This window comes from Pelodiscus sinensis, chromosome 5 (assembly GCF_049634645.1).
Source record: "Pelodiscus sinensis isolate JC-2024 chromosome 5, ASM4963464v1, whole genome shotgun sequence".
In the NCBI taxonomy this organism is placed as follows: Eukaryota; Metazoa; Chordata; order Testudines; family Trionychidae; genus Pelodiscus; species Pelodiscus sinensis.
The window spans coordinates 50,491,394-50,518,527 of record NC_134715.1 but is presented as its reverse complement, the minus strand read 5'-3'; the positions used below and the strand labels follow the sequence as shown (position 1 = coordinate 50,518,527).

General features: G+C 44.7%; 1 long non-coding RNA gene across 2 annotated transcripts; it reads right to left on the bottom strand.

Annotated features, from left to right (window-relative positions):
* Nucleotides 1-311: 311 nt before the first annotated feature.
* LOC142829432 (uncharacterized) lies at nt 312-24,824 on the bottom strand. 2 transcript variants are annotated; one of them, XR_012903839.1, is made up of 3 exons: nt 24,723-24,824; nt 1,750-1,818; nt 312-1,652 (listed from the first exon to the last, which is right to left on the bottom strand). It is a non-coding gene; the product is annotated as an uncharacterized LOC142829432 (long non-coding RNA). The 2 variants fall into 2 exon arrangements; XR_012903840.1 differs by lacking the exon at nt 24,723-24,824 and adding an exon at nt 20,629-22,131.
* Between the last annotated feature and the right edge of the window lie 2,310 nt (nt 24,825-27,134).

Sequence of the window (27,134 nt, the reverse complement as noted above, 5' to 3'; positions counted from 1 at the left end):
TCAGGAAAAGGGTTTGGAGATTGTTGTTCACAATATTTGACGCTATCATTCTCATTGCACAGCTTCAGTGAAACAGGTAAATTAGATATGAAGTTGTATTTGAAAATATAAAACAAAGCAGCCACTATACAATTTCAAAACACCTTCGTTATAACCATATTTATATAACTACATAGTTTTATAAAATGCAAACCTTTGGGAGAGAAGGAGGGGGATTGTACTTATTTATGTTTATTCTGACTTCAGTCTAAATTGATTTTGTTGCAAAAAATTGAATGGGTGTTTTCCCTCTTTTTTACCTACAGGGTTTTTTTTAGTGAAGGCTTTCGCAAAATGGCTGCAATTTGACATTTGACCTGGATCCAAAACTTACCGAAGTCAAAGGGAATCTTTCCTCTGACTTCCAATGAACTTTGCAGCAGGCTAATAGTCCTCCCTGAAGTCTCAGACCTTCACTTGGTTTTAGGATTGAAAAGAAAGTTCTAATCTATTGAAAAATCACTTTTGAGCACCATCAGGGGAGCTGGGAGAGCTTTTTAGCACAGTGTAAAATCCCATTTGAGAAATCACTGCACACTCTTTCTGACTGGCATTGGAACTGTTACTCTGAGGCTGCTGCTGGGACAATCAGCATGAGTGAGATTGCAAATATTTTACGGAAATACACATGACAAAAAAGCTTCTAAAATACCTGCCTTAACATCAGGGATAGGAAAAAATCGTGATGCTGCATTTAAGGGCTTTCTGTGATGGGGCGGCCCTGCACTGCACTCAAGCCCAGGAAAACCATCTGGCGCAGGGAGCGGAGAGGGCCCCACCCAAGTAGCCCTACTGGGCATGCTCCCAGGGGAGCCAAGGTACAAAAGGCTGCAGGCCTGCTCAGAAGGGGCAGAATGCTGCCAGAGCTGGAGCTAACGCCCAACCACCCGAGTCGCAGACCGGACTGCCAGAGAGGGAGTTGCCAGGCCCAATGAACGCACTGCTGCCAGGCCCAAGCTGGGTTCGATCCCAACGACGGAGCTGCCAGCCAACTCCCCGCAACCCAGGCACTGGACTGGCCACCGGAAACCCCGATGCTGACTTGGGAAGTGCCGTTACAGCCACCCGACTCGTGCCAAAGGGTGGGACCATTATGGGCCGGGGGAAGAAGGTAGGAAGTGACCCAGGGCAGTGAGCTAGAAAAGCCCCTGAGGGCTCGGTGCGTTGTGGGGAGGAGCCCCCGCCGAACCAATGGTGGGAGCTGCCTGCCACTGATAGGGCCCTGGGTCGGGGCCCAGTGGAGAGGGAGGGCCCGGGCCCCCCTACCCATTCTGTCCTGAACCCCGGCGAGTGAGGACTCGGCTGAAGAACTAGGCCTCAGAGCCTGCATACTTTAAGACTAGGCCAGTGGGCCGTAATTCCCCCAAATACAGGGGCAGTGTACTGTGAAACTAGACAGCTGTCTAAACTATGCCCGAGACTTGGGCGGCACCCTCTGAAGGGGAGGCAGCCCCCGACACTGACCAATAAAATATTATTTCTCCAATATATTTTGTAGCAGAAATACACATACAAGTCTGTCATTAGCACTCACATGGATCCCCCGTAAACATATATCTGATCACATGAATTCCAAAGAAGCAAGGTACTTAGCCCATATATGCACAATGTATCTGTTGAAAAGAAGTGATTGTTAGAGTATGACAGTTTTATGATGACTATGACATTGGGTGGCAATATTTATAAGATACATAGCAAGGTGTCTCATACCCGCTCTGAATATGTAGACTGAATGCTGCATCATGTAGGAAACGCCTCACAATGTACTTTTTATTTGATCTACAAAAATGCATGGAAGAAATGAATAAAAGTTACTTATCTTATTTACTACTAAGATCAGGAACTTAAGAATCACAACTCTCCTATAACAGTTGTCCAGACAAACTGCATGTATTTCAAATATGAGAAACAGAAGCTGTCAGTCCTTTTTGAGTAGTAGAACTTGATACTTTACTTTACTTTGTCTGTAGCATGGCTAAGTACTGGTGGAGATAAAGGGAAAGTTTGGGAGTGCGTTTGAAAACTGCTTTGTATAAAATTTCAGAGAGAGGAGCCAAAGAAAGGCTTCTAGTGAGTAAGTGAAGCTTGTCACTGGAATTTAATATTTTCTGACTGTGACGGGGTGTCCCTGCCCCACACTCAAGCCCAGGGAAACCACCTGGTGCAGGGGGCGGAGAGGGCCCCACCCACGCAGCCCTACTGGGCATGCTCCGAGGGGAGCCAAGGTATAAAGGGCTGCAGGCCTGCTCAGAAGGGGCAGACCGCCATTGGAGCCGGAGCTAGCGCCCAACCTCCCGAGTTGCAGACCGGACTGCCAGAGAGGGCATCGTCAGGCCCACTGAACGTGCCGCTGCCAGTCCCAAGCTGGGTTCGACTCCAATGACGGAGCCACTGGCCGACCCCCCCGCCCGTGACCCAGGCACCAGACTAGCCACCGCAAACCCCAACGCTGGCTGGGGAAGTGCCGCTACCGCCACCCGACTCGTGCCAATGGGTGGGGCCGCGATGGGCCGGGTGCCAGGAGTAGGAAGTGACCCAGGGCAGGGAGCTGGAAAAGCCCCTGAGGGCTCAGGGCGTTGCAGGGAGGAACCCCCGCCGAGCCAGTGGTGGGAGCCGCCCGCCACTGATAGGGCTCTGAGTCGGGGCCCGGTGGAGAGGGAGGACCCAGGCTCCCCTGCCCGGAACCCCAGCGAGTGGGGGCTCGGCTGAAGGTCTAGGCCTCTGAGCCTGCCTACTAAGGACTAGGCTGAGGGGCCATATTTCCCCTAATACAGCGGCAGCAATCTTTAAGACCAGGCCAGTGGGCCATATTTCCCCTAATAAAGGGGCATTGCATGTTGAGACTAGGCCCGAGTGGTCTGAGCTATGCCCCGGATTGGGGCAGCACCCCCTGAGACCTTCCATGAATAGATACAGAATTCTATAATTTTGAAAAAATTCTAAATTTTATTTTACCTTCCTGCCTGAGAGATCATCTCTGTTTCTAAGATATACGGCCACATCTATGCTCAATGCAAGTCTTTAGAGCTTATTAGAAACAAGTGGGAGCTCTGGTAGACTGCCCTGTGGAACTTGCTCCATCCTTGAACTGCAATAGCCTGAATCTGATCTATCAGCCATATTACAAAAATGCATTTTTGATTTTTTTGGGGGTAGATTGATGAGGGTTTGTTCCCAGATATGATGGGACGGTGGGGGTGGAAAGGTGCGTTGTATTACTGGTTGAGTAAATCAGTTACCATTTGCTTGTTTAATAATGCTGGTGGAATAAGTTAGTTATTCATATGTGATTATTTTTAATGCCCCGGGTGGTCATTATATTGTGGTAATATTGCTTAATTGGCAGAGAACCTAGAAACCTTTACCATCATTGTAAAATGCTGTTTTAATATATGGAGAAAATTATAAACAAGTTTCTATTTTTTTTCTTCATTATCACATAGGGTTGGTATGAGACCAGTTTTCAACTGAACACATGGTTCTTTGAGTGGTGTCCCTCTGGGCGCTCCACTCAGGTCTCAGTGTGTCCTCGCGCTGCTGATCGGAGGTTTTTGGCGAGCAGTGCCCCTCACACAGTGCCTAAGCACCCAGCATCTCGCACTCCTGCCGTTTGCCAAGTGCGCGCATGGCGTGAGCCCCCTAAATTTCTTTTCTACTGTCCTCAGCTGAAGACCGAGTCACAGGAAAAGCAAAGGAATGCCTTAGTTTAGAGTTTCTTCATAGTTTAATCAGTTAATGACAGTTTTCAATATTCACTATATATATATATATATATATATATATATATATATATATATATAAAAGAGAGAGATAGAGAAGTCCCTAGCTTTAAAAGATGTGACTCATATCGAGACTCGATGGCTATTTCTGATGTCTATGCCTCCTGTGTTAAATGCCTGGGAGAGACTCATGCAGCACATAAGTGCCTGCACTGTCAGAACATGACAGCCAGAGCCAGAAAAGACCGTGAAATGTGTCTCAAAAAGCTCTCGTGGGAGAAGTCCCCACAATCACCACGGGACTAACCCGAGGAGACACGGGAACAGCAAAAGCCCATTGACAGGGCTGCTTCACCACCCCGCAAAGGCTCAGAAGTTTCAATGGCTTCCCTGGCATGCTCATTACTAGCACTGCCCAGAACCTCTCGTTCCCTGGTGCTGTCAGTCTCCGGCACCGCAGAGAAGCGCAAGTCCGCACCAGTCAGGAGAGCGCAGTCAGAACCTAATCACCAGTCAGTGCCGCTGCAGGATGGTGCATGGTGAGACCCAAGATCTTTTCAACACTTTGGAGACAATCTCTTCTTTTCAGGACATCTCACAGTCAGGCCCTGATCCCAGGGTGGGGGCACATCTAGTGCGTTTACTTTTTTTTGTTGGCTACAATTGGGTCTGACGTATGGTGTATTCTGTGCCTGCACAGCATGGGATGCTTGGAACAGTTTGTTACTGTATCTGGAGATGGAGCAGGAATCCTTCCTGCACATCTCCATGAAGCTGTCAGATAGGAACTCTTTGATCCTTCTCACAAGGTTTCTGGGGAGACCAGCCTTATCCCATCTTCCATAGTTGGAAGCTTTTCCATGCCAAGTCACCAGTAAGTGTTCTGGCATCATTGCAGCTCAAATCATTTCCCATAAGACCCATGTTTCTGGCCACATTCAGTCAGCATCAGCTCCCTATCACTCTGTGATTCAGAGACTGATATCTCACGTGGGAACCTGGATGAAGGAATAGGGGAAGATATTAGCTGTTGTAAGTATAGTTTCAGTCTCTGGCACCTCTTCCCTCCCTTCCTCCTTCCCTCCCGCGTGAAGGCTTCTGGCAGCCATGCACTTCTCCACTGTTGGAGCAGGTCTCATTTGGGTGTCCCTGTGCTTCAGGGCAAGGGAAAGCCATTCACTAAGTTCCATGAAAATGGCTTTGTGATTTCAGAAGTTTAGCAGCCACTTCTGATTGTCCCATACCTTCAGCACTATGTGGTCCCACCAGTCTGTACCTGACTCATGGCACCAGAACTAGTCTTCCACTGTTTCCAGCATCACAGGCACTGTGAGATAACTACCCATTGTATTGCTTTCAAAGTTGATGGTAGTCTTCCTACTGGGGACACATTACTTCGAACCATGTTGAAGTTTTGCACACAGCAGAGACATGGTCTTTTGAATTTACAAAAGTGGGTGCTGAGAAATTGACCTTAATAAATTCAACCTTATCTCATAGTGTAGACATGGCCCAAATAGTGCAAAGATTATGGGATTTCTCATGAGAAGGCACCCCTCACAAGCTGAAAGGAGCCTCTTTTAAATCTGTTTGAAAGAGAAAGGACTGGTCTTCAACACATTCCAAGGTGGGAGAGTCCTTGTACACAGGTTCTAAGGACCTATGCCTGCTGAGTATGGCTCCCCAGCAAAATAGTGTGAAATGCAGGAGTAAGGATCCATAGGTTCTGATCTTGGTTCCGACAAAGAAACTAAAAGACAGATATCTAGTGCTGCTACCTTCAATGTTCTGGTTAGACTCTATGCCAGTAGCTCCACTGTGACCCGGGAAATGTTGGATCTGATGGCCCTTGTCATGGATTTGCCATACATCCAGGGTAAAGATCTTGTTCAGGATGGAACACTTTGTTTTGGGACTTCTTACACCTTGCAAACAAGAAACTGTATTTCTCCAGAGCTGCACAGGACTGAGGCTTCAAGGATAATACCATTCTACTATTCTGGATAGACCACTTCAGATATGCCTTCCTACCAATCTCATGAACACCTCAAGTCCTGCAAAAGTTTAATCACAACAAGGCTTAGGTCATCCTCAGCATGACCAACTGGCTGAGATAATTCTGACTCTTGGACTTCCTGAGGATTTCAATCCATCTGCTCATCAACATCCAACTGCTTCTGGCTCTACTTACTAACACAATGGTGTAATCAAGCACTCCAATCCAGGAGCTCCAGAACTCAAGGGCAGGTATCTGGATAGACATCAGACAAAGAGAGCTCATGATATCCTCAAAGCAGGAAGGATTCTGTCAGGAGATGCTATTTGGCCAAATGGGAACATTTCTCCTCTTGGTTACAAAACTATCAGTTATCTCTAGAGTCTGCTGGTGATTCTTGTTTGTGATCTGCTTTAACATTTTTTGACAGATGTGTAACTCAAAAACTGGCAGCAAACAGTCCACTTACCAGACGTTGGTGTTCAGTCTACAGCAACCAAAAGTAACTACACTCTGAGACTGTTTGATTGCTCTGGCACTGAGTATTGAGATGCTATAAGCGCCATGTTGGGCTGCATCATTCAAGTAACACACATTCTCTCTCTCTTTCTCTCTGTGTACACTAACCTTTATATGTAGTGTGTGTGTGTAAACTAACCTTTATATGTAGCGTGGCTATCTTGCTCTCTGACTATAACATTACAAAACATTATGCACTGACCCAGAATTCTGTAGGTAGAAATAGCAGTATTACAGATATTTATACCATCTGCATCCTCGAACTGTCCTGATTAAATACCGTATTTTAGCGAATATGACCCATGGGTTATATTCGATTTTACAAACCCTGTACCCCCCCTGCAGAGTATACTTGGGTACAGGGTATACAAAAATGTTTTTACTTACCTGGTGGTGAGCGCTCCCCCACCCCTTTCCCTGCTGCACAGCCACCAGCCTCCGGGTGGGGGAGCACCGCAGGTGGGGGGGAGGGAGTACTCTCATTCCCCCGCCCGGAGATTGTGCGGCTGTGCGGGAACCAGGTAGGGTGAGTTCTCCCCCATCCAGAGGGTGGCTAATTCTCCCCCCAACCCGTAGAAGCCCCCCCTTCCCCTGCACAGTTTGAAAAAAGTCTTGTATACCCTGCGGGTTATACTTGTGCGCAGGGTATACAAGATTTTTTTACTCAAACTGCAAAAACTGTGGGGTATATTCGGGTGCGGGGTATACTCGGGTGTGGGTTATATTCGCTAAAAGATGGTACTGTTTATTTAGCTCCCACACGTAGAATACACATAGGAAACATTACTCGTAGAAATGGAAGTTACTTCCCTGCAACTCATTGAGATGGGTTATACCTACCTGTATTCTCACCCTCCATCTTCTCTGCTGCAGATCATGACTGATTCATGATAAGGTTAAAAATGGAGAGGCATTGTATGTGGAGAATTGTGCACAGAGACAGCTTACTATAAATCTGCAAACTCAGGCTCATGGTGGGCATGAGTATCCACGTGTGGAATACACATCGGGAACCACCAGTCTTGAAGAACCTCCTGTTACAGATATGTAGCCTCAATTCTCCTCTCTTATTACTTATGACAGATTAAACATACTCGTATGGAGCAATTGATAAATCATTTGGACAGGTAAATTCAGGGTTTCTATTCCTTAAGCATGTATTATGAAATGTAATAAATGCATGTATTTATAGGCCACATGCTCTCTTCCGCTTCCTTTTATTTAAGGGTGGCAGTTCTATTCAAACTGAATGTCAAGCACCTACTGTTTTCTGCACATTTCTATTAAATATTATTGTACATTGTAGACTATCTCTAAAAATATTCAAACATGAATATCATAATTAGCCCATCACACAATGACAGACTTAAGGAAGAGAGGAACTAAGTCAAATGGAACACATCATGAGTTGGCAAGAAAAACAAAAACACACCAAAAATGCTCCCTCAAGTGTCCTTATACAGTGGCTTGTCTGCTTGCTCCCAGGCAGAAAGAGCACAGCAGGAACTTGCATTCTGTCTTCCTTTCATCTTTGCTTCAGCTGTTACTCTCCAGAGCAGAAATTACCTTAGAATCAATTTATGAAACTTCACACATACACTGCAAACAACTTGACTTGAACACAAATGTCACCAGAGGATATTATGAGAAGGAAATGGAATTACATGTGTTTTAATTTGAAATCTTCCTCTCTTGTGGATGATTTTACATGGACACTGTAGTCATATGACCGACTCAGTGCTTTTCTTTCTCTTTACAGCATCACCCGCTTATGTATTAGCACTATTAGCAAATATAAAACTCTTCAGACAGAAAGAATACATTCTTTTAACTTTGTCATATATATTTTATATCTGTGACTGAGATACGATGAGCTGTTCGCTTGAATCCCTGAATGAGAATTTATGTGCTTGAGAGTTTAATGCCATTGGAACAGTAGATTTACAATGAAGGGTGTTAGTAAAAGGTTAAAAATCCCATTCCACTATTCATTCTACGAAATCTTCACATTAACTCATGCATAGTGACATGAAATCTATGATCTTTTACTCATAACCTCTATGCTCAGCCAATCACATGAAGGTTATGAATACATGGGGCTTTGCTTCAAAAGTACAGGCTCTTATAGGAGGAGCTAATGTAGTAGCTTCAGTAACAGTCTACACTGCACATTCTTGCGCAAGAATATATGCAAATGCTGCACCTCATTTGCATACCTAATAAGCCGCCATTTTGCGCAAGGAGCTTTTGCGCAAGAGGGAGCAGTCTACATTGCTCCTTCTTGCACAAAACCCCCCTCTTGTGCAAGAGCCGTTCTGCTGCTTATTTTTGGGTCGAAGCCCTTTGTGCAAAAATGGTGGCTGATTAGGTATGCAAATGAGGTGTGGCAATATTCATCGCCCTGTCTTATTTGCATATCTTCTTGCTCAAGAATGCACAATGTAGACGTAGCTATATAGTACTAGGTCTAACATGGTCTATCATGTATAAATACTTGCTGTGACCAGGATTGCTGCCTCCTAGTCCCTTAAAATTTCTAAGGCCATGTCTGGAAAATGTATGTCAAACAGGGATGTCAAAAAACACCCTTCTGTACAACATATACTTTGCTGGCGTAAATGGCAGTATGCACTGCATTATGTTGGCTGGAGAACTTCTCCTGCTGATATAGCTACCATTGCTTGTTGGGAGTGGCTTAATTATGTTGTCTTGAGAACTCTTTCTTGTCGGCATAGAGCGGCTACATGAGAGATCTTATAGTGGTGAGCTGCATTGGTACAGCTGTGCCACTGTAAGCTTTCTAGTGTAGATATAGCCTACATGTGGTGGCATTGTACTTTTTATCCTGGAGATGTTTTAGAGGGTATTATTAGGAGACTGCTTTTCTTTCCCAAGAGTTTTTTCTCTTGGCTATTTATTATTACCTCTGTCATGTAATGTGTATATGAGGATGTTAAGTTACATGGGCTGAAGTGATTTTAGAATACTGATGATGTCTAGTTTTATATTTCCATGCCTTTTAGCCTGGAGGATGTGGCTGAGTATTTTTTCCAAGTTTCTAGGCAATGTTAAGGCTTGGATCTGAGCAAGCCTGCTGAATTTTAACCCTTGTAAGACTACTGAGGTTTGTATTTTCCTACACTCTAAGCTGATTTGGACTTTGAAACTTTACCTCTTTTAAAATCAGGGATTTCAGTATTGTTCTGCCTTGGTTAATTATACTTTTCATTCTCAGCTATCACACTGGTTTACAAAAGGATAAAAATATTAAAGATGAAACTTAAGTACAGAGAGGCAAAAGTAACTGGTCCCAGGTCATGCAACAGGTCAGTGGCAGAACTAGGAATAGAAATTATATCCTGTAATTCCCAATTCTGTTGAATATCCATTGGGAAATGTTGTCATTCAAAATTATCTGAATAGGAGAAAGCAAATTCAAAATCTGGAAACAAAATCAGACACTGGGCTTAATTAACCACTGCATTCTTTGAGTGACACAGGTCTGACTTCATTGAAATCAATGCAGTTACATTGTTATAAAATGGGAATAATACAATGGCTTTCTACATTACAGAAAGATCAACTAGTGTTATCTGCCACATGTTTATAGTGTGCATTCTTTGCTGATGAAAATGAACCATCATTTATATATACATTTAAAGAGATTCTTGCTAGGAGAGAAGGCTGGGTTACAGGCCTTGAATTTCCTATTGAGGAAATCTCCATAAAAATTGATCTGGGTGAGAACTGATGGAGCCCTGCAAAAATACTGAAGCCCTATTGAAAGAATGACAAAATCCTTATGTGAACAAGAAGTGACCATTCATATTTTATTTGTAAATTTTGGTTAATACCAACAACATACTGGAAAGACAGGTGGAACTCTTCACAGAACAATAGTTAGATAATCTACTATTAGAACAATGGTGGTCTCAGTAGGTATAACCTCAACTGAGATATTTAAACCAGATTTTCCAAGATAGTGGGTGGAATGAAGCATAAAAGTCAATTTGCTTAGTGTGGGAAAGAATTGCAGTAAGGAAAAAGGGAAGGAAGTGAGATATAGAGAATCATAATTTGTGGACAAAAGAGACAATAAACTCAGGACAGAAGAAAAGCAGGAAACTGGAATCATGAAGGGCAAAATAGAACTTTAGGGATACTGAACAGTTATTATTCTAGTAGAACCAAATTCAGTGTCCTTTAATGAAGCACTGTTGGGATGTATTTCAATGTCAAATACACTTTAAAAAACCACTAAATCAGCCAAGACAGGTGTCACAGGTGAGGACAATCAGGAGGATAGTTATTTTTTTTATAGTACCAGGGAATGAATTGCCCTTTATAGGCCAGAAAAGATAAGAGTTTGTAATTTAAATTGATTAATGATAAGAAAGAAGTTGTAGAGAAGTTGACAAATCCTTCTCTGAAATGGGCCATGAGGTAATAAGGATTCATCTGCTGCAACAGTATCTACAGTATCTGATGGGGTGGACCATGACCTGAGGCTCTCCATGCCAGAAGCCCTGTGGTCCTGCCACATCCATCCCCAGAGAATCTATAGAGAATTCCTCCAAGCAGGAAAAGTAGCCAATCAAGGTCCAGGAATGCCCTATAAAAGGAGTGGCAGGACCACACAGCAGTCAGTGGTTCTGGAGACCTCTGAGTGTGGATTTGGGTGAGAGAGCAGCAGCAGCAGCAGCAGCAGCAGCAGCAGCATGGATAGCTCCATGTGGTGAGCTTAGAGGGACTGATGGACTATAATGGAACTCTGAGATAAAACCCAGGGGAAGGATGAGGAAGCTGTCTTAAGGAGAGGAAGTCTGTGGCACCATGCTTGTTAAGACTGAGGGTATGTCTACACTACCCTCCTAATTCGAACTAGGAGGGTAATGTAGGCATACCGCACTTGCAAATGAAGCCCGGGATTTGAATTTCCCAGGCTTCATTTGCATAAGCCGGGCGCCGCCATTTTTAAATCCCAGCTCGTTCAAACCCCGTGCCGCGCGGGACTAGGTAGTTTGGACTAGTCCTCGAGTAACGGTAGTTCGGACTAGGAAGCCTAGTCCGAACTACCTAGTCCGTGCCGCGTGTAGCCGCGCGGCACGGGGTTCGAACGAGCTGGTCTTTAAAAATGGCGGCGCCCGGCTTATGCAAATGAAGCCCGAGAAATTCAAATCCCGGGCTTCATTTGCAAGTGCGGTAAGCCTACATTACCCTCCTAGTTCGAATTAGGAGGGTAGTGTAGACATACCCTAAGGGAACAGACTTAAACAGTATACAGAGAGCACTGAGATGGGCCCCTTTTAAAGGTGTATCCCAGAAGGGGTTTGAGTCACACAGCGAGTGTGACTCAGCCAGAGGGCTGAGTTGCCAAAGAGGCTTTTGTCTTCGAACTAAGAGACTGCAGGAACATGCACTTTGCTAGAGGGGGGTGCTCATGAGAGGTGAGTGCCACCCTGTTACAGGTGGTAATTGCTTTGAGATGCTGAGGGCATGTATATCCTATTTCTATACAGTTTTTTCCTTGTTGAAGTAGCACAGGAGCTGAGCTGAGTGTACATAGGATTCTGGACAGGGAAAAAAAGTCTCCTGTCTCATTACTTTGGTTGTAGTGCATCAATACAGTGGTTCCCAACAGCCGGTCCATGGCCTGATGCCAGGCTGCAAACTGCTGCCTGCCAGGCTATGGTGGCTCTAGGGGCCTCCCCTCCTGCAGTGGCTGTTAGGAGAAGTGTGTCCTGCCTCGCATCTGAGCCAACCAGCATCAGGCAGGCGGGGTCTCCTCCCGGACATGGAAGAGTGGTTTGCTGTGTGGTGGGAGAGCCACGTGGAGCCCGGCACAGCAGCCTTAGAGCAGCTGCGACTCGGGCAGCAGTGCTCAGCTGGTGGTGAGGGGAGGGGAGGGGAGGAGAGCAGGGCTAGGTGAGGGGAGCAGGGCAGGCACTGGGGTTTCCAGGGGCAGGGCTAGTGCTGGGAGGCTCTGGTGGTGGGGGGCTCTAAGAGGCAGGAGCAGGCACTGGGGGGGCTCTGGGGATGGACCTAATATTGGGGACTGGGGGCTGGCATAGGGGGAAACTGGGAGGGTTGGGTGCTATGGGGCTCTGGAAACAGGAGGCTGGCACTGAGAATCTAAGGGGTGGAGGGCTGACACCAAGGCATTTGGGATGGGGGCTGGCACCGGGGGGGCTCTGAGGATGGGAGGCTAGCATGGGGGAGTTGGGTGCAGGGGACTCTGGGGTCAGTAGTGAAGGGGTGGGAGGCTCTAGGGATTAGGGCTGGCACTGGGGGCTCTGGACCCAGGGTGTACCCCAGCCCTGGCTCCCAGAGCCAGCTTCAGCTGTGGCAGCAAATATGCAAATACAAATTTACCGGTCCATCAAAAGTTTGTGAATGGATTTGCCGGTCTGCGGTACAAAAAAGGTTGGGAACCATTGCACTAAAAAGCAAAGCCTGAATATGTATCTCATTTTAAAGTGACCTTTTTTTCTAGAAACCCTGTGAAATGTTTTGATGCAAGCCACAGAAGATCACTTGTTTGTCCTTCTCATTTCCCAAGAGTTGTCTTGGCTAACACTTCACAGCAGTCATAATAAATTAATTCCAGATTATCTGAGGCAGATATGAAGATAAAGGGCTTGATTCAACTGTTGCAGTTTTATGCCAATATGACTTGGTAAAATCAATAGTATTACATCAGTACAAGGCTGGAGTAATGCAGTGCTGAATCAGGCCCAAAGATACAGAACAATGAAGGTGTTTTAAGATAATCTAGTTTAAGGTTTTCAATAACACCAATCAATACAAAATCCCAATAGTGAATATATACATCCAGGGGTTGATCAAAAGTGTAGACTATGTGCTGTACACAACATTGTCACAGAAAATACCAATCAGTATTTTCAAAATTATTTTTATTGTGGCAAAGCTTAGAAGCCTCATTGTGCTAGGCAATGTAGAAATGTATAAAAAAGAGGTGGTCTCTCAAGCACTTGCATTGTAACACTGCAGACAATGGTGTTATTTACTCCTTCACATCCCACAAGTCCTGGGAGTCACTCAATTAAAACAATAGTCAGCAAATTTAAAACAAATGAAAGGAGGTACTTCTTCACACAACTTGTGGAACTTGTTCTCCGGGATGTTGTGAAGACCAACATTATACTGGGGTTCAAAAAAGAATTAGGGTATGTCTACACTACAAAGTTAGTTCGAACTAACGGACGTTAGTTCGAACTAACTTTAATAGGTGCTACACTAGCGCTCCGCTAGTTCGAATTTGAATCGAACTAGCAGAGCGCTTAGTTCGAACAAGGTAAACCTCATTTTACGAGGACTAACGCCTAGTTCGAACTAGCTAGTTCGAACTAAGGGCTGTGTAGCCCTTTAGTTCGAACTAGTGGGAGGCTAGCCCTCCCCAGGTTTCCCTGGTGGCCACTCTGGCCAACACCAGGGAAACTCTATGCCCCCCTCCCGGCCCCGGACCCCCTAAAGGGGCACGGGCTGGCTACGGTGCCCGTGCCAGGTGCAAGCCTGCCAGCACCCAGCTAGCAGACCCTGCACCTGGCACGGCACAGAGCCACCCACCCGATGCCCCCCAGCCCACCCCCTCTTGCCGGGACCAGGCTGGCGGCTCCCGGGAGCTTGCCCTGGACCGCAAGAGGCGGGCACCTTCCTGGGCTAGTGCGGACATCGTGGACCTCGTCCACGATCTCCGCACTAGGCACAGGAAAGTGGCCGTCTAGGGCAGGAGAGCTGCCAGCCTGGCCACCCAGGACCAGGTGTGCATGAAAATCAGGGGGTCCACTGAGACCCCCGACACTGAGCCCTGAGCTTACAATGGCCGTCCTGGGTCAGACCAAAGGTCCATCTAGCCCAGTAGCCTGTCTGCCAACAGTGGCCAACCCTAGGGACCCTGGAGGGGATGGACCGAAGACAATGACCAAGCCATTTGTCTCGTGCCATCCCTCTCCAGCCTTCCACAAACTTTGGGCAGGGACACCACTCCTACCCTCTGGCTAATAGGACTCCATGGACCCAACCTCCATGACTTGATCTCACTTCCCTTTAAACTCTGTTCTAGTTGTAGCCTTCACAGCCTCCTGCAGCAAGGAGTTCCACAGGTTAACTATTTGCTTTGTGAAGAACAACTTTCTCTTACTAGTTTGAAGCCTGCTACCCATTCCTTTCCTTTGGTGTCCTCTAGTCCTTCTTTATGGGAACTCAGGAAGAACTTTTCTGAATGCACCCTCTCCACCCAACCCCTGCTTTTAGAGACCTCTATCCTGTCCCCCCTCCGTCTCCTCTTTTCTAAGCTGAACAGTCCCAGTCTCTGTAGCCTTTCTTCATCTGGCACCTGTTCCCAACCCCTGATCATGTTAGTTGCCCTCCCCTCTCCCAGCCTTTCTCTTCCCCTCTCCCACCTCCTTTTCCCAGTCTCCCCCAGTTTTTTTTCAATAAAGACAGAGTCAATGTTGGAAGAAACGTTATCTTTATTTTGTACATCAATAAGAAGGGGGGCTAAGGAAGGGTAAGTGGAAGGAGGTGAGGGAGGAATGGGGTACGAGCCCCCGATGGGGAGGACTGGGCTGGCTCTGCGGGCTTCTGGGGGTGGAAGCTCTCCTACAGCCCCCCAATTACTCCCTCTCCCCAGATGGCAGCCTGCGGCAAGTGCAGCCGGGCTGATGGCCTAGTGGTGTGATGTGCCCAGTGTGGGCACTCAGGGCACTCCAAGCCAGAACTTCTTTGCAAGCGGGGCACCCCTTAGAACTGTGTGTCCGGGGTGGGGGTCGGGACCCTTTAAGCGCAGCCCTCGGCTAGCCTGAGACAGCATCTCCATGCTCTAAGTCCTCCTTTTATGCCCTGCCGGCACTGCTTCCGGCCATCCTTAAGCCCTGTTCAGAGTCCACTCAATGTGGACTTGCTAGTTCGAACTAGCAAAACGCTAGTTCGAACTAGTTTTTAGTTCTAGATGCGTTAGTTCGAACTAGCTTAGTTCGAATTAACTAATTCGAACTAAGTTAGTTCGAACTAGCGCTGTAGTGTAGACGTACCCTTAGAGAAGTCCAGGGAGGATAGGTTCATCAGTAGCTATTAGTCAAGATGGTCAGAGATGCAAACTCAGGCTCTGGGTGTGGAAAAGGGGATGGATCACTCAATAATTGCACCTAGCACTGGCCACTATTGGAAGACAGAGTACTGTGCTGTATGGACAATTGGCCTGGCTCAGTATGACCATGTTTTTGTAAGCTGAGTCTTCAGTCCTCTCAGTTTCCATGACATTTGCATGATTCTTGGGACATGTGCCAATTACAGGAGTATTCAAGGGGAAGAAAAGCCCTCTGCACTGCATCTTGGTTGCTCCTTCCCCAGTAGTAGGATGGCTGGGGTGAGAGGTTCCAACTGCGCAGGGGGTGTTGCTTTTGTATTTTCAACTGGAAATCTGTCCAGAATGGCTGTTCTCTGCTTCCTTTGCCTCTAACCCTCAAAACTGAGAGGCCCTTTACTGTACTGAAGGGATCAGTAGTATTATATTGAAAGGAGGAAGAACCAAGTGGAATGGCTGTTCTTACCCTTCATATTTTTCTATAAATTATCACAATTGGTTAATATCCATGTTGTGTGGAGAAAGCTATCATGTAGCTCCATAGTTGGAAAGAGGATGGATTTCTTTCAAACAGCGAGAGAGAGAAAGCATTTTTTCCCTATTGAAGCATTCTGATTATTTTGCAGTGATTTTATTTTTGAAATAGAAAATGCATCTAGTGTGCACATAATTCAACCTTGAAAAGTTATTTTCTGTAGTTTTACTGGAATTCATTTAAAAGACCTATATGTAAGTTCTGCATTTACACCTTCAGCTTTTTCCCTGCACTGCATTTGAATAAATTTCCTGCAGAAATACCAATAACTAACACGTTGGAACAGATAGTTACAAACAAATATCTTCACTATTGGCCTGATCTGCAGCTTCTTCATGCTTGGAGCTTCCACTGGAAGTCACTGGGATATATATATATATATATATATATATGCATATGCAGAGGGCTTGCAGCATCAAGCCCTATGCACTTTTAGGGGATGGTCTAACACATATGGAATTGGATAAAAATTACAACATTCTAGTAATTTAAAAAATAAGGTGGTTCTTTTCACTGACCTTATTTGTTTGAAACCCATCCTTAGAAATGAATATTTGGCTTTCCCCCTGCATTTTCTTTTCTTCTCAATCCTATATCTTACACTTACAGAATAAAGAGTACACAGCATGGATGCCAACGACACTTCTTTTTAGCATTCTGAAATTACAGGATGCTGACGAAATGACTTAAATGTGCAGTTAACACTTGCAGTATGCAGAAAAATAAAATGTTTTTCTGCACTTTTATTAGCGTATATTTCAGATCAGATAACATTTTCACACCTATTATGGTATCTGCACTCCGATCCATCCCCCACATAGATTCCAAGCAAGTTGATTTTTATTGTATCATTCTGAAAACTCACAGTACCACAGCCAATGCCACTACAAAGTATTCTCTGCCCCCTTGCTATGTTTTTTAAACACCTTGTTATTAGCAAAATAGTGGGCAATAGAGGATAGAATCACAGGAATATTTTGTTCCTCTGTCCTCCTATGGCTTGGAAGATGTGCTGTTTTGGGATTCAGCGGTATACTTCCATATTAAAGAAGCTTAAAAGTAATTCCTTTCATTACACAATGTTAACATGAAGTGATATTAAAAAAAATCCTTGGTAGTGAATATTTGCTTCCTATAAAGGAAACCTGAACAGCATTCCTGTTCATCCGATTTGTGCCGCCACTGGGGCTTAATGTGTACCTGCCAACAAATTGTCTTTAAAACGTTCTGGAATCTCCTGATGAAATATATCTTTTAACTTGTCAAGCTAAAAGGAGCTCAATGTATTTATCCTGATTTGCTTCCCTTAAGGATAGATTGTTACTTGGTTTCATTCATATGCAAAGGAAGGAAAGGGAGTTAGAACTGCCTCACATCCCTTGGACCCAGGCATAGAGGATAAGATAATGAAACCTACATCCTTACACCTTCCTTAGAACAGGCCAGTGGGCAGGCACAGGGCATTGAATTTTCATATGCCAGAATATTTTTTTTAAGATTCTAGATTTTCACAAATGTATTTTTCATAGTTGAGCTTTTAACAATACCAGCAGTTTGTCCATTTTTCACTTTATCTTGTTCCCAAAAGTTTGGCAGTTGAGGATACAATAATATGCATGTAGGAATCTTTTGACCCACCAATGTGGTGGATATGTACAGAGCAAGGGTGTATCACAGTTTAGGAAAAGAAGGGAAGAATACCCTGACTATTCTGTCTTTCATTTCTACACTACCTTATAGTTTGGGGTGGGCAATAATTTTTGATAAGGGGCCACTCCAAGAATTTGATAAGTCATCAAGTGCTGCATTCTTCCATGATATTAATAGAGAAGGTGCAGGGTTTTGGATGGAGATTGGGTACAAAAACTCACAGTAGAAGACTGGGATGCAGGAGGGATGAGGGGTCTGGGTAGGAGTTTGGGTGAAGTAGAGGGTCGTGACCTGGGGCAGAGATGCTGGAGGGGATGAAGAGGGTCTGGATTGAAACCTGGGGCAGAAGGGGGTCATGACTTAGAGCAGGGGATCAGGGACGGATATAGGGCAGGGAGAACGGGGCGGCTGCCCAGGGCCCTGCGCTTAAAAAAGCCCCGCGCATGCGCTGTGGTGCCACCGCGCATGCGCATGGCGTCACGGCGCATGTGTTGTGGCAAAGGGGGGGGGCCGTGGAGTTATGCTGCCCGGGGCCCCGCAAAATAGTCATCTGCCCCTGCAGGGGATAAGAGTGCTGGAGGGGGTGCATGGTCTGGGAGGAAATTGAACCGTGGTAGGGTGCAGAGGGTTTGAGTTGTGACCCAGGGTAGGAGAGGGTTGTGATCTGAGTCAGGAGTACAGGAGGGAGTGCAGTGGTTTGGGTTGTTACCTGGGGCAGGCGAGAGTTGTGATCTGGGGTGATGGGTTGAGGCACAGGAGGGGGTGGGTTGCTAGGTGCAGGCTCTGCCCAGGAGGTGCTTATTCTAGGCAGCTTCTGGCCAGTAGCCTAGTGGAACCCTCAGGCAGGCAGGCTGTCTGCCTATTGTGTCATGTTCAAAGCGGCTGGCTGCTGGGGTCAGCATGTGTATCTCTGTGTGGCACACACCATAGGAGGAAGGGGGCTTTGTGAGCTGTCTGCACCTGAAAGTATGGATGAGGCAGCTTCCATTGGCCAGTTTCTTCCCAATGGGAGTGGCAAGGTCTGTCCTGGGATTGGGGGAAGCATGCAGAGCCCTCCCACCCATTGGATATGCAGTGCAGAGATGCACCAGCTGGCTCCAGAAGCTGGCACCAGCTGAGTAGTGTGTGGGAGTGCAGGAGGCAGGGAGCCTGCCTGAGGATCCTAGTGGGCCAAGGTGGCCCAGAGTTATGTGGCTGGTCAAATCTGAAGGTATAATAGGTTGGATATTTTGGACAGTTCTTATATCCCTGTTGGGTCTGGCATGATTCTATGGCAATGCTTCTAAGAAAAATGTTTGTCCAACAGTAAGAGCATTCAACTAACCCCATATCAGAGAAGTGAAAATATAATAGAACATTGATGTTTATAGGCATCCTTCTAAGATGCAGTGTACAAACTCCACACTGGGCAAGGAGGGGTGAAGGAATTGTGGGCTCAGCCAGCCCCACCCTTCCACACCTGCAGCAAATGTTCCATGTGCTGAAGGAGTTAAAAGACCAGGGATTTAGCTTGTTTGGCTGGTAGAGTTGAAGGTGAGGTGACCTGCAGCTCAGATCTACAGCAGCACAGAGAAGAGAGAAGGCTAAAGGCTCTAATACAGCTGTCCAAAGAGGCCTTGACTGAGAGAAAAGAGAAACCACCCCAGAGACAACCAGAGAGGAAAGGCTCTTGTGGACCGTGGACATTGGTAATCCCCTCATATTTATTTTGGTTTGGATTTCCTAATCAGTAGAAGCCTTGTACTAAGCTAATCCCTGGGGTGGGGTGGGAGAAGGCAAGGAGAATGAAAGGAAAGCCCATGGAGGAGCAGCCTTAAGCAGTCTGATCACCAGACTATTGGTAGCCCTGGGTTGGTGCCTGGTGGGGAGGCAGATTCTCCTCCCCACCTCCTTGGCAGTCAGGATTTATGGCTGTGACCCTAGCCATGCTCCTCAATCAGACCCAAGTGAGGATCATTATACCTTCCAATGTGGAATAACTTGAGTAGTTGCCATTTAACACAAACAGCAGTTCATAGCTCTAGGTTTTCAATGTACTTTGTATTTTTTAGGAGTAAGTTGACATGCAGTCTACTTCCTTAACATCAAATAAAGAACTGCCACTTCTCAGAGAGATTTCCTGAGCTGATGTTACAGATCGGGGTGTGTGTGTGTAATAAATGGATTTAATTTAATTCCACAGGTTATCTAAGTGAAGGCTAATTCCTGAATTTCATCATTTTAGTTCTGATGTATTAACTCACTTAAGTGTATAGGGCATGGATTTTTTTCTAGCGTAACTTAAAAAATGTCAGTGGTAATTCATAATATATATAGTTAATGGCAAATTATAAGATGTAGATCAGCTCTCAGAATAGAATGGAAGGTTATTCTTCAGTGTAAAGTGTTTAGTCAGTGAGAATTATTTGCAATTTTTTTTTTTGCAACTAAATTACAGCAGGCCCTTGACACTTGTATGTTAACATTATTACAGAAGACTAGAGGCATAATTCTTCAGTGTGATTTTAAATATTATTTCCAGTAGGAATGAGCTAAACAGTTCTGGAAGAAAAAAACAAAACCTTGGGCATCTGCAGACAAATTGTGTGAGTCTTTCCTGTAAATGGAAGGGTTTCCCCCCCCCCCCTCAAAAATTCTCTTGGATATTATAGAAGCAGGATATCTGAATGCATAAAGGGCATTATCAGTGACATGCATTTTTGTGTATAATACACATGCCTACAGTTACAGTACACTAAAATTTTATTGCAAAACACTATAACTAGTGTAATATTTAAAGTTTAGAGGTCTTTAACAAGCACCTTTAATCAGATGGGATTTTTCCCCATGGTGTAGTAATTGTAGAAATAATGGAGAGAAAGGGGGTAATGGAGAAATAAGACAAGGAGGCAGGATTCAGAGCGAACATTGATTCAGTCTCTTGTTCATTTTCTATGCACCAGATCACAGGGCCAGATTTGAAAATGCCAGGTATGGGCTGGGTCTAGGATGGGAAGGGAGAGGGCTGATAGAAGCCTTCCCAAGTAAATGGAAACAATTGAAAGAATGATTAACTGCACTATACCATTTATTGCTGGTGTAGCAGAGAGCAGGCCAGCACGTCCTCTAGCCCTTCACCCACTCTCTACCTCTGTCCCCTCGTGGCTCCAACCGGGCCATTCTCTTTAGAGTTGCCAACTGTCCTCAACAGTGAAGGCTCTCTGTCGCACATCTCCGTTGTCACAGCCTTGCCTCGGGGCCGCTCGTCCTGCAGATCCTGTCCTGGCCACTGGCCGCCCGCTCTGTCTCGTGGGCTACCACCGCTTCACCTATCAGGGTGAGGTCCACTCTGCTGGCTGAGTTGGCGTCTGTTCCGCCTGTTGGGGTTGAAAGCACAACCAGGTCCTGCTCTCCTCCCCTCTCTTGCCTGCTACTCTCCCTTTTGAAATCCCTGTGCGGTGTAATGCGGTGTCCCTCCGTCGGGGCTGTCCAGCCACTGTGGGGTCCTAAGATCTGCCGGTTCCGGCTGGGGCACCACCATGCATATGCATGCGGCCGGCCGTTTGCCACTCGGCACACCACCAAAAGCCATGGCTGGGCGGCTTTTAGTGCGTGAGTCGGGTCCCCCATCACAGCTGGATATTCCCAGATACTGTATGTTAAGTGAATAAAGTTGTGGCCTAATTAAATGACATCTATAGAAGCTTTTAATTTTTCTTGCGTGGCTGGAACAAATGCGATGCCTGGAAAATGGTTGCCACTCCACACCATTGCATATTCTTTACTTTTAGAGTTGGTTTAAAAAAGGTATGGGTACAGTTTATTCATTTGCCTCTAACTATAAAGCCAGGTGCCTCCGTACCATGAGTCCAACAGTATAGCACTCTGGGGAAGAAGTTAATTTTACAAGTTACCAAAAATACAGTAGCTTCTCTGTACATTATAATGTTTCAGTTTTAATGTCTATCGTGAAATCTTTCTGACTCAGAATCACAAGCTTTGTGCCATTGATTGGAAAGGGGGAGATTCCTGGCTTTTCAAAGATCTAATTTTTTTTCTAGCCGTACTGAGCCTCATCGTATTTCCTTTTAAATAAGCCATTGGTCCAGGACTAAATAGTGTCATCCACACACACACAACCCTCCCAACCCTGGGCCAGTAGGGAGGCGGCATGAAGTGTAATGAGGCCTTTGCCTGGGATAGGAACTGGTTCAGGCTAAGCTTGCTGTCTAGCCTTCCACTCCAGGGGCAAGACCGGACAGTGGCGTAGCGAGGGGGGGAACAGAGGGGGACAGTTGCCCCTGGGCACCATGCTAGGGGTGTGCCAATTTAGTCCCCCTCCGCTTCCCCTGTCATCCCTCAGCTCACCTGCTCCTCCTCCGCCTGCTGCTGCCGGCTGGAGCCGACTTTCTGCCCCCAGCCTGACCCTCCTCCGTCTCCACTTGTGGGTTAGTGCGTGCGGGGCCTGGACCCAAACTGGAGGGGTCAGGGGAAGATGTGGTACAAGCTCCCTCCCCATCCGCCCAGGTTGGGATCAGCTCTGCTCTAGATTCAGGGCCCCACTGCACGGCGGCAGCAGGAGGGTCACAAATTGTTCCCTTGCCCCCAGGAGCATAACACCCTCGCTATGCCTCTGAGACCTGACCTTTTCCTTACAGGGCAGGGAAGGTATTTGGGGCAATTACGTAATGCATGGAACCCCACATTATTTTAATATGGACCTTCTAGTAAAAACCCCTTTGGTTTGCTACTCTTTCCATGTGAAAACTAAGTTCACTGGCTCTACTCCTCCTCCTAAATTTTAGAAAGAAAATGCTTAGATGAGAGAAGCATACCTCAAAATCTCAGAGTGAATCATACAAATCTGGGATTATATCAAATCCAAATCTGAATTTTGCAAATGATCCTTATCTTTAGGGTTGGAAAGATTAGATTTTTTATCTAGTAAGTGTGTGTACAGTGAAAGCAACACAAATTGACAGAAAAACTGCTACTTGAGAATTTATGAATTTGATTTAAAGTACATTTACTTTGTATATTTTGACATCCAATGTTTACAATTTTTGTGTTTCATGGTTATAAATTTTAACTTACTGAATCTCAGTGACCACTGCCATTAAGTAATTATTGCCAGATGCCTCACCCTTTGTTGTCTGATCCCTGTCTTAAAATTTTCCACAGTTGTGTGATTTTAATTTATCTCAAATGCTTAAAACTCATAATTTTGAAAGCTGTGAATTTAAATAACTATAGAGAAAATGCTTAAATAGATATTGATATTATCTGTCAAAAGAATAAAAAATAAATATCAAATTGTGTCATGCCTACTTATTTTAAATTCTGGTTGTTAAACCCTAGAATCGGAAAACCACTGACTCTCTGGGGTGTATGAAGAATGAGTTGGAAAGTTATGGATTTGATTTATCTTTGATATATTCAGTGAACAGTATAAGAAATATGTAGGCATCAGTCATTATCAGTACACTTTTTAAATATCAGCTGTTTCCATTAATATTATTATTAATAATAAATCTAGAAGGAATTTATTTTCTTTAAAGAATGTTATTCAACAAAGCACAGTTCTTTCCTTTCCTGTACCCCAAATTTTTGAGGAACAGGCACACTTAATTTTTTCTGCTTGCATTAGGTGAAATTCAGGCTTATTAAAGTCCATGTCTTTTCAGTATCTATCAGAAATGTAAATGAACAGTCTATAGTGTTGCCTGCTCTCTGGATTGCTCTGATGATCATGTTGCCATGGTGATAACAGAGCATACAGGTTCATGAGACAGTATTCGTAATACAGCAGTTTGAAACTTAATCAGTGTACTGCTACTTCTCCCCCATATTTCAATATCACTTCAGTAAATTGAATTCCAGTCAGTTGTCAGTCCAGTGTATTCCCTGTGGTTTCACTCTGCAAAAATTGCCTCTTTATTCTATACACTGATGATCATACAGTAATTGAAATCTGCAGCTGTTTGTCATGCTAGTTACACAGCTCTTACAAGCAGTCTTTGTATGTCTGCAGCTAATGCTTAAAGACATTTAGGGCTGAATATGTGAGTTATAATTTTTGCACAATAGTAAATTCCTTTTAGGAATTTTTACATATTTTAAGTATATCATCACAGAAAAATTACTGTGTGCATGTGTTAGGTTTTGAAAAATCGTCAAACTTGGGGAATATGTTGAGCAAAGTGTTTGTTTTTAAACCCTTGTGGAACTTTATCTCTAGATGTCCCATTAGTAGGAACTGAACTAAAAAAATTCTAGAATTAAAACTTTATAGCAATGGATAACTTAACTTAAAATCCCCAAGGAAAGGGAAATGTATGTATCATATATTGATGGTGTAGATCACTGCCATTACATTGTGCAATTTTGTTCATTCTTCCTATGTTAACAATTTTGAGCATGTAAATTTCAGCAGTTACATGTTTACACATGGGGGAGCATCTGGGAGCTGATGCTCATGGGGAGCCAGATTTTAAGCCAGCACCCCACGAGTACCAGCTCCCCCCTTGTCCCATTGCCCCCTTGCACTGGGAGGCAGAAACATGGGGGTGGGGAGGTGGCTTTTAAGATGGCTCCCTGTGAATGCCAGCTCCTGCCTGTCCCCCCTGTTGCCTCTGTATTGGAGGCTGGGTGTGTGTTGAGGGAACAGCTCTTAAGGAGCTGGTATGTGCGGGGAAGAGCTGGCTCCCCACATGCACCGGCTTCCACCTGACCCCCTTCATGCTGTTGCCTCTGCCTCAAGGGCAGGTGGCTCCATAAGAGCCAGCATACATGGAGAGCTGGCTTTAAGGGAATGGGGCAGGGGAGGGACTGCATGTAACCATTAGGATTAACCGATGAGCCCAGGCTTATTGGTTAATTATGTGAATGTGTAGCCATTTACACCCTTATACTATACTCCAGTTATCTACTGCATTTCACTGCCAACATTTTATATTTTGTTTTTAATATAAGACAATAGATGTCCACAATGTACATCTAGATCAATATTTTTTTCAGGGTGTAGTCGGTAAGAGGAAGTCTCAGGTCCGATACTGGGTTCCCAAAGTACAAAGGATACCACACAGGTATCTGTCAAGCACAAACAGTTTATTTCTTGACAGCTAACAGCTGTGCCCTATAGATGGAAGGACAACATAACAAAGAAGAGGCATATCTTACGTCCCTTCCTGCAAGCCTGGGGCACCGGGTAGGGTGTGGATGAAGTGGGAGGTTGTCTCAGTTTCCGAGGTGCTAGTATCCAAAGCCCATCGGTGAGGTCCGAATTGCTCTGAGGCAGCCTTAATTACAGTTTTCCTACCTTGTTCGGCAGGTTGGAAATTTCCAGGGCTTACTCATTAGTGCTGATGTAAAGCTTAGCTGTTAATTATCAATCTGGTTCTGATCTGGTTCTTCTTGTCCTTTGGCCCTGTTTACGTGATCAGTACTTTAGGGTAAACAGAGTTGTTTATGCATTCTTAACCTTATCTTATTCTTGTTCCTGCTATGCTGGCAACAATGCTTATCTTAAATGGCGTATGTTCCCAAAGACTTGGTTCTGGCTCATCAGATATAACAGAAAGGGGGAAGGAATGCAGGCCTGACCACCCCAAACTAGCACATACAAAGTTATTCCGCAATTGACCACTACACAGGGCCACTGCTGATATAAACTGTGGGAGATGAGTTGTGGCTGTTCAGGAATAGAAGCAAACTACTAAGGATCCCTTGACAAGGGAGTATGGCTAACTCTAGGGAAAAGAGGTGTCTACGAAGCCAGCTCCTCAGTGACCAAAGGAGCAAGTAAATAGGGGTATCAAACGAGAATTTTGGAAGAGTGTTGTGAGAAGCTGATGCACCTAACAAACATACTCTAAATTTAGACCCACACTTCCCTCTCCCAGATCCAAAACAAGAAAACAAATAAACCTCAAAACAAAATCCCTACAAGAGTAAAAATAATGCAAGCAGAAATCTAGTATCAGAGTGGGGGGCTACCCACTTTATACACTGAATGCAACATGTACACTTGCCCACTTAGTGGGCAGATGGTGAATGCATGCCTAAATGCAGTTTATGTTCCTCCAACACAGTATGGGGTCTTGATGTTAGACTGTTTGAACTGGAGGAGGAGAGGCTGGGGTCTCTACCTCTCTCCCCCTCTCCTGTACTGGTTGCTTCAAGTACTTGTCACACAAACATTTCCACCTTGCCACAATAATCAATTGCTTTGTGTCCTAGAGCAATGCATAGTGGGATAGGTACTACAGTGCTCTCCTCTCAATGGCAATGCAAGTTGTGCATATGCAAATGTATGCTGACATCTGTAGAAAACAATGTAAACACAAATCAGCACTTTTAAAGCATTTTTGTTAACTGACAAAACTGTCTGCAAAAAAATTCTGAAAGTGTAGACGTAGCCTAAGAGTATAGCAATAATAGGAATATATTTTCAACCACCTGACCTGACTGTGATTGTGGACTGCTTAGGGAGATTAGGGAGGCTACAAAGGTGGAAAATACAATAATCATAGACCCATAGAAATGAAAAACTGGAAGGGACCTCAGTGGGTTACCTACTCCAGTCTGTTACATGTAGACAAGGCTAAGTAGACAAGGCTAAGTATTATCTAGACCATCCGACAGTTATTTTTCTAATCTGTTCTTAAAAACATCCAGGACAGAGATTTTGCAACCTCCCTAGATAATTTGTTAAAATGTTTAACTATCTTTACAGTTAGGAAGTTTTTCTAATGTCTAACATAAATCTCCCTTGCTACAATATAAGCCCATTGCTTCTTGATCTGCTCTTGGTGGATAAGAACAATTTATTGCTCTTCTCTTTATACCAATCTTGAAGACTATTATCATGTACTTTTTCAATCTTCTGTAGATTAAAAAAACCCAAGTTTTTCAATTTTCTTAGTAGGTCATGCATTCGAGACCTTTAATTATTTTTATTGCTCTCTTCTAGACTTTGTCCAATTTGTCAACATCTTTCCACAATGGGCCTTCTCAATACTGAGTGGAGTGGAAAAGTTACTTTTGTGTCTTGCTTTCAACATTTCTTCAGTATTATTACATTGTTGACTGACATTTAGTTTGTGATTCACTTTAACCTCCAGATCCCTTCCTGCAGAACTCCTTCCTATGCAGTGATTTTCCATTTTGTTCCCTCCTAAGTGGAATAATTTTGAATTTGCCATTTTTTAAAATTTATGCCGTATATTTTGGGCCACTTCTCCAGTTTTTCAAGACAATTTTGAAATGTAATCCAGTCCCCCAAAGAGCATGCAACTCCTCCCAGCTTGATATTATCCACAAACTTTATAAGTTACTCTCTGTGACATTAGAATGGAAGATTTCAACTATCCTCATGTTTACTGAGGATAGAGAAAGAGATGCAGAGAGAAAATGTCTAGAGATTATAAATGACTACTTCTTAAATCAGCTTGTTCTGGGACCAACAAAGGAAAATGCAATTCTTGATTTAGTCCTACGTAGAGCATAGGAACTAGTCCAAAAGGTCAATATAGCTGATTCTTTCAGTAATAGCATCAATAATTTAATCAAATTTAACATCCTTACATGGGA